Raw genomic sequence first — 8,727 nt, 5'->3', positions numbered from 1 at the left:
AGGTCTTGCTCTATTCCAGGCTGACCTGGAACTTACTATGAAGTCTCAGGGTGGCCTCAAACTCACAGCAATCTTCCTACCTCTGCCTATCAAGTGCTGGTATTACTCCCAGCTCTTTGCTTACTTTAAAGGTTCTCATATTTCAGCTTTTGCTTGCTTTTCCTTTTCTTTTTAAAAATATTCATTTATTTATGAGAGAAAGAGAGAGAGAGAGAGAGAGAGAGAGAGAGAGAGAGAGAGAGAGAGAGAGAGAAAGACAGGGAGAGGGAGAGGGAGAATGGGCATGCTAGAGCTTCTAGCCACTGTAAGCAAACTCAAGACACATGTGCCATCTTGTGCATCTGGTTTATGTGGGTCCTGGAGAATTGAACCTGGCTTTGCAAGCAAGCACCTTAAATGCTAAGCCATCTCTCCAGCCTATGCTTTATCATTCCTCTTATTTTCATGTTCCCAAGAGCACAGGTGAGACCAGCTCATTCAGTTACCCTTCTTGCTGTTCCCTCATGCCCTACTCCTGGGAGCTGTCCCTAAGCAGTGAACATACTTGGTTGTCCCTTAAGAACTGTAGTGACTATTTCTCAGCTGCACATATCATCCAGTTGGTCTTTTGGGGTGTTCTGAAGTGAAGATGATTCCTGGCTGGCTCAGGGAGGGAATGAAGACAGAGGAGTCTTTACTTGTACTGACTCAGCTGTTAGAATCTCGTTAGTCACAGCTTGAAAGTATTGAGCAAGTGTTTGAGTTATCTCTGCCAGGTTGACTAAGATGTGACATTACTGGTCCCATCACCTCTTGGCTGTACCCAAGAACAAGGTACCTGCACACAGGGGCAGGCAGGAGGAAGGGAGGGAAAGCACAGCATGTGAAGCCTGCAAAGCAGAAGACATGACTTCTTTGCAGAGCATTGGAGAATGCACTGTGGGAGAACAGTGGCATGGAAAGGCACCTTCAGCTCACTCACAAGCAGGAAGGGAGGTGAACTGGAACCCAGCACTGAGCAGTAGCTCTTCCTGCAGGACTGGTCTGGCCCACATGACAGGGTTGTAATTGTCTTTAGTTGGAGTCCAGAGTTGTCAGCCCTTTTGGCTTTCAATTTCCTTAAAGACGAGAGTACTCATACCCTAGGTCTCATCCATGAAGAGTTGTAGGTGCTCAGTAGTAAATTTTACTTGCTCTTATCTTGGCCATCCATGACTCTTGTTCCATGGCCCACTCACTTTCCCACTTCTCAAGAGCAATGGAGAGGCAATGTGGGACTAGGTTAAGCCTAAAAAGAGAGGGTCTGGAGATGGGGAGATTGCTCAGTAGATAAAGATGCTTGATTGCAAAGCTTGGCAGCTCTGGTTTGATTCCCCAGTACCTATGTAAATCCAGATGCACAAAGTGGCACGTGCATCTGGAGTTCATTTGCAGTGGCAAGAGGCCATGCATACCCATTCTCTATCTGTCTGTTTGTTTCTCTCTCTACTCAAAAATAAATAAATAAAAATATTTAAAAAAGAGGGGGTCTGGGAAATAAACTTCCTACCATATCATTTGAAATGGTTTGCCAGACAAAAACTTAAAGGCAGTAGCTCACCCCATGGGGGATTCTCCATCACAACCCTGTTGAGGTCAGGAAAGAGCCACGAGGATGGTCAGGGAGTAGATGGGCTTGGCTGTTGGTGTGTGGCTTTGTTTCTGGAGATCCTGGTTGAACGAGAACTGTGACTTCCTAGAGCGGTCCACTACCTGTGATACTGCCCTGGTCTTTTTGGCACTCTTCCTTCCCTGTTCTTGTTGGCTGCTGACTGAAATGCTACCATCAGAACTAGGTTTTGTAAAAAAAGATTTTGGGGCTTGAGACATAGCTTAGTAGTTAAGGCGCTTGCCTACCAAGCCCAATAACCTGAGTTCAACTCCCCAGTAAAAGCCAGATGTGCAAACCGTCACAAACATTTGGAATTCATTTGCAACTGGAGGCCCGGGTATGCACATTCTATCTGTCTCTCTTCTATTTCTTTCTGCTTGAAAATAAATAATTCTATTAATTTTTTTTGAGATAGGATCTAGCTCTAACCTGGGCTCACCTGGAATTCACTATGTAATTTCAGGGTGGCCTCAAACTCGGGGCAATCTCCTACTGCTGCCTCCCGAGCACTGGGATTAAAGGTGTGTGCCACCACCCTTGGATTTTTTTCAACTGTTTTATTTTATTTTATTTTGCAAATAAATAAAATTTAAAAGAAGACTTTGATCTCTTTAAGGTGTAAGTACACATGAATGGGAACCATTTTTGCACTGTTACCAATTTTACCTTAGTGTGAATGAAATGCTGGCAGCAAATTTTGAGAAAAGGGAGTGAAGAGGTATGGGAAGAAGAGAGGGCAATGGAAAGCATAGTGGTGATGGGCCCAGCCCCGAATGTGGAGTGTGGAAGGGGGGCATGCTCAAAAGAGACAGGAATGGAGGAAAAAGGTACAACAGGAAGGCTTATTGTTTTTGGATTTGCACTGGCTACATGCCTACTTCTTAAATTTTTATTATTATTTATTTAAGAGAGATAAAGAGAGAGGGACAGAGAAAGAGAGAAGAGAGAGGAAAGAGAGAGAGAGAAGAAGGAGGGAGAGAATGGGTGTGCCAGGGTCTCTAGTCATTGCAAATGAACTCCAGATGCATGTGTTACTGACTTACGTGGGTCCTGGGTCCTTTGGCTTCATAGGCTTTAACCACTAAGACATCTCTCCAGCCCTGATGCCTACTTCTTAATTTTACCTAAATGAAGAAAGGAAGAACCTGAAACTCATTCAGGTTTTCTTTTTCTTTTTTCTTTCTTTCTTTCTTTTTTTTTTTTTTTTTTTGGTTTTTTGAGGTAGGGTCTCACTCTGGCTCAGGCTGACCTGGAATTCACTATATAGTCTCAGGGTGGCCTCGAACTCTCGGTGATCCTCCTATCTCTGCCTCCCGTGGTGCGCCACCACGCCCGGCCCTTCATTCAGGTTTTCTTGACAGAACAAATCAAACCAATTGTAGTTCCTGAAGTGAGACCCACAGCATACTTTCAATCATTAGAGTCCCAAGTAGTGCTATTCATGCTGGGTTCTGGACGACTTTACCAAAAGCAGCTGGGACAACTCACAAGAGAAAGGCATGGGGAGGGTCATCAGGCCCCTCACCTGAAATATTAGGCATTCCCTGTGCCTGCTGTATACAATAAAGTATGAGGTCTTGTGCCTCAGGGAGTTATGAGAGTGTATAGAAGGTAAAAGACTAAGGGACAATGAGTCCATCAAAGTGACTTGTTTGGGGTCTCCATGCTGTGTCAGCCCTCACCCTGAGACTGAGGGCAGAGCATGTGCTAGGTTACCCAAACATAGTGAGCTCTGGTGAAGTGCTGCTCTGGGGTGTCTGTGACTTTTCAGTAAGCCCTCACACTTAGACTGGGGAGGAGCATCCACGGGGTAATCCCCACAGAGTGAGTCCTTTCTAGTGAAGTCCTGCTCTGTGTCCTGGACAAGGAGCTCCTTGAAGTAGCCACAGTGAAGCTGTCAACTTGTGGCATGAGACATCTCAGTGGTGGGGCTGCTCTGGGGTCCCCATGCTCTGTAAGGAAGCCCTCACCCTGTCGCTGAGGAAGGAGTATCTGTTATATAATCTTGACACAGGGAGCCCATCAAAGTGGCTCCTTTAGGGACAACACATTCCTGTAGACAACTCCTCTCTATGATCTGTAAGTAACCCCAATAAACTCATTGGTTTAACCAAACTGGTATTGGTGCAATTGTACTTTGGTCTGCCATTTGAGCCCTCTCTGGGTTGAAGAGGTGTGTTCACATCCCCCCAGGGAAAAGGTTCCTGTGACAAACTGACAGGTCCTGGCTTGCTGATCTGCAATTAGGCTGTGAGTTGGCCTGTCCCCTGCTCTATTCTCTCTCACAGAGGGGCTGGCTCATTGAGTTTGGGTTTGGCACAGCTCTTTTTGATTTTCAAGTATTTTAACAATTCACCCATTTTTTCTTTCTTTTTGAACAGAGACACCATATAGGCTGATAGACACATAGGCAAGCTAGCTAGCTTTCTAGCAGATAAAAAAAAATGATCTTCCCAAAGTAATGTGAAAGCTGTGTGTGTGTGCTTGCATGCACAGACACACAAGTGCACCCTGTGAGTTCCTTTAGGGGGAGACTCCTTAGTTAAGAATCACTGTAGTGAGGTTGGAGAGATGGCTTAGCAGTTAAGGCACTTGCCTGCAAAGCCAAAGGACTCAGGTTCAATTTCCTAGGAGCAATGTAAGCCAGATATATCAGGTGGTGCATGTATCTGGAGTTCATTTACAGCAGCTGGATGCCCTGGTATGCCCATTCTCTCCCTCCTTCTCTTGCTCCCTGCTTCTTTCCCCTCTCTCTCCATAAATAAATAAAAATAAAAATTTATATTTAAAAAATCATTGAAGTGGAGCCCTAGAAATCCATGCAGATCTCTGGCAAGTTGGGTCTCCTCAGTGCCACACTGATTACAGAGTGCAGTAAAAATGAGGACTATAGAAAACATGCTCTTTTAATACACGTTAAACAGTGCTACTCTGTCTTCAGAGCTCTCCGTAGGTTTTTGTAGACACTCCAAAGATGGTAGATACTTTAGGGTCCAGATAAAGCCCCACTTAAAAGCAGCTAACTGGAGTTTTAGAATTCTATTTAAACCAACTCATGAGCATGTGTTCAAGGAGTGTGAGGACTATACCCATGGAAGGACAATTCAGAGCCGTGTGGCTGGGAGTATGTAATAGGATGGATAGTAAAGATGAAAATGCAAATGGGATGGTCTTGCTCATGGGGTGAGTGGAGGAGATAAAAGCTAGTTTGTCAGGAAAAAGGAAATGTTTTGTAAGTCCCGATATAGAGCTGAGGGTTTAACATTTATCTATTTATCTCTATTATAGGCATTCATGCAACTGAAGGCCAAAGGTGTAGCTATATGAGTAATAGCCAAGAGATCCAAAGTAATTTACACTGGGAGGTGTGTACATAAAGCTATAAAATGAATGAATTTGGGATCCTGAGCTAAAAAGGTGGTGGCTCGTATTTAAGACTATGTAAATGGCATTCAGGGCTGAAGGAGATTCCTTGGAATTACTTGTTGAGTTTATCCAAGCCAAATCAAGACTCTGTTCCTATTTCTTAGTGTTCAAGAGCACAAGTACAGGAAACACCAGAGGGACTTCTACTTAAATACTTAACCCCACAGGGGGAAAAAAAAAAAGAGTGGGTGGTTCACAGGGGAAAACAAAGTTAAATATTTCCTTTGAGCAAGGAAGAATGGACCTAGGCCCAGAACTATAATTCACAAGGCCTTGGATGAACCTCCAGCTGCTTCAGAAGTCTCCACATCTGGAAGAACGGTGGTGGAGGGCTTCAACAGAGGTGGAAGCCAGTGGAAGATGATAGGTGTATGGGCTAACATTTCCTGAGTCTCTCAAGGGGCTCCCCAAAGCATGTGTGCATCTATGTCTTGTTTGCTTTGCTTGTTTCTGTGGCACAGATTCCACAAAGAGTAGACAAAACACACCTAAAATGGCTAGGGACTTCTTTGATAAAAAATGACAAGGACATAAAGCCAAAACAGAGGGTAAATTGATTAATTAAATTTATTGTAACTTGCTATGTAAAACATGAGTTAAATCCCAAGGTGGTAAACCAATGATTTATAATATTTGATCAGAGAACTCAGTGGCTTCTTCTAATCACATTTCTTCCTACAAAAATCTTGTCTTGATAAAACAGTCCTTGCCTTCTAACTCCCCAGTGTTTTGGGAAGATCCTCCAGGATGTTGCAAGTTCCAGGCTGGCAGTTATATTTCATCTTGACAGTAGAGAATCACAAGATCTGAAGGAGTAGAATCCTAGCCTCACACCTAACCCTAATGGCTGCCTCCTCTGGCTTTGTACCTTCCCTCTTGGCTTATGTTCTATCTGGAATCCTCCTGAACTAACCTGGCCCTCTTATATAGTTGACACCTGTACAGAGGACTGTCACAGAGAGTGACACTGATTCTGATGAGTTCATAAGGCTATGGTGGTTATAGCCCCAATTCAGGGGAAGAATTCAGTACAATTAGGAAAGGGCAAACAAGTTGAAACAGTTGGAGAAAGAATGCATGTGGACCACCAGGAGCTAAGAAGAAAGGAACAACTAGAGCAGTGTGAGTTCAATTAAGTGAGCAGCTTCTGTCATATATAGATAGCATAGATGAAGTTGAGTGGACATCCTGTGCAGGAGAAATGGCTTTTGTAGAGCTACACATGGGAAAAGAGCTACACAAAGCAGCTAAGCCTCTCTATCTTTCTCTCTCAAGCAAATAAAGAATATTCAAAAGGAAATTTTACGTTAAAAGTATTTATGAACCTAACCATGAAAAAAAAAGTATTTAAGAGAGAGAGATAGAGAGAGAGAGAGAGAGAGAGAGAGAGAGAGAGAGAGAGAGAGAGAGATTGGATGTCCTGCTACAAATGAACTCCTGATGTTTGCACCACTTTGTGCATTTGACTTCATGTGAGTATTGGGGAACCAAACCTGGCTGTTAGTCTTTGCAAACAAGTACCTTTTTATCCCCAAGTCATCAGTCCCCCTCCTCCCTCCCAGGTTTTCAATAGAGATAATGGTAGAAACTCAGCAAAGTAGGCCATCACAGCCATGCTGTGGCATTTCTGAGTCTGGCTTGGATATAGTGCTCTGAAGAGCCTCAGTTGGGCTGAGACCTCAAAGGTATTAAAGGCCAAGTTGAGATATTTAGAAATGACAACACAGACTAGGCCCTCCATTTCTCTTTGAGAGAGGTGTTGCCTTTTTTCTACCCAAGGATATTAATGTTATGGATGTACAAAGAGGCACATGTGTTTGGGGTTTGCAGTGGCAAGAAGCCTGGGCATGCCCATTCTCTTTATCTGTTCACAAATAAATAAATAATTCAAAAAATATGGAGTGCCAGGCATGATGATGCACACCTTTAATCCCAGCACTCAGGAGGCAGAGGTAGGAGGATCACTGTGAGGTTGAGGCCAGCCTGAGACTACATAGTGAATTCCAGGTCAGCTTGGACTAGACCACTATATTTGGCCTTTGGGCTCTCATTTTAAAATTTATGTTTTAAGTTAGCATAAAAAGTAATGGATTTCCTCATGGCATCTTAATACTTATGTGTCATTATACCGAGCAAGCCCTTTTTACTCTCATGCCGTCCTGCCTTCTGCAGACTTCAGTTAAGTAGTCATGTGATGATTGATCTGGAAGTGGCCTTCTTATGAAGGCTAGAGATTTCCAGTGTACATTTCTGATGGAAGACCTCTGACCTAGGCTGATCCCTTTCTTTTGACAGTGTGTGAGAATCAGATCAGTAATGGAAACCGAGGATCCTGAGTTCTTCCAACTTCTACTTAATGGCTTCCTGTGCTCTAAGTCAGTGTATCCCTTTGCCCTTACTTCCTCATTAGAAACCTCTGGCAAAAGTGACTGGATGGAATTGCAGCTTCCCAGGAAGGATGAGCCAAGCATTACCTGAGGCGATGTACATAAAATCCATAGTAGGTGTGCAATACTGTGAGTAAACCCATATGGCCAGTGTTTGTGATCAGGAGGAAGGTCTTTGGGTTGTAACGGGGCAGAGAAGTTGAAGCACTTCAGTAGGGAAGGGGCTTCTTCTCTCTGGGTCTGCCATGCTGATCAACAGGCCGCAGGCACTGTCCAAATCCATCACAGTGAAAGTAATATGTAGTTGGAAACCTTGCAACCCATCATCATAACTGCTGGGTGCAGGAAAACAATTGCTTGCCCCAAATAAGTGACTTTTCATTGCTGAATTGCTCTTTAATTATAGGCCTCTTTGAGCACTCAAACACACAGGGCTTTTGTAAACTATAACTCCCTCTCACACACAATCCTTCTATATATGTACTCTCCCTTTCATGTATAGTATAAACAGCCATCTCGTACTCATTCACATAATGGATTTTAGCTCCTTTGTCTCCATTAAGGAGGAGCTCCAGTAGAGTTATGGGCATCTGTCCATATTCTTATTCTAAGGGCTGTGGGACTGTTCTAAGAGACCCTCTCTGGGAGAAGATCAATCAGTGCTTTTCAGTAACCCACCACTCCCAACTTTCTCTTTCTTTTGACAATGGAACTGTTTACCAGAGCAGCGACTTCTCTAAGATAACTCCTAAACTCCTTGTCATCACTGCCTTTATAACCTAAAGCCATTGCACACTTTTCCTGTATTCTCTTTTTCCAAGTTCAATGCAGACCCCTTTGGTTCCTTGAAGGATTTTCTAGGTATCAGGAGAGACTAGGTGGAAAAGCTTCCTTCCTCTCCTTGGCGTTCTTCCTACAAAGAGAGAAGAACTTGAGGCCCAGAGCTATGCACAGGCTCCCAGGCTTCTCTCCCAGCTGACTGGGAGCTTCATGGCATGTTTGTGTTTTCTCCAGCTCACCTGTACTTGGTCTCTCACTCTGGTGGCCTTCCCCACATTTGCTCAAGGATCAAATGGAAGATGCAAGGGCCAATTTCTCTATGTCAACCAGTCCTTTGGCCTCTAGAAGAAGAAGGTAGTCAGGGGTTGGAGAGATGGCTTAGTGGTTAAGGCACTTGCCTGAGAAGTCTAAGAACCCAGGTTCAATTTCCCCAGGACCCACGTAAACCAGATGCACATGTGGAACATGCACCTGGAGTTTGTTTCCAGTGGCTAGAGGCCTTGG

This window comes from Jaculus jaculus, chromosome 3 (genome assembly GCF_020740685.1).
Source record: "Jaculus jaculus isolate mJacJac1 chromosome 3, mJacJac1.mat.Y.cur, whole genome shotgun sequence".
Classification (NCBI taxonomy): domain Eukaryota; kingdom Metazoa; phylum Chordata; class Mammalia; order Rodentia; family Dipodidae; genus Jaculus; species Jaculus jaculus.
Note: the sequence above shows the minus strand (reverse complement) of the source record.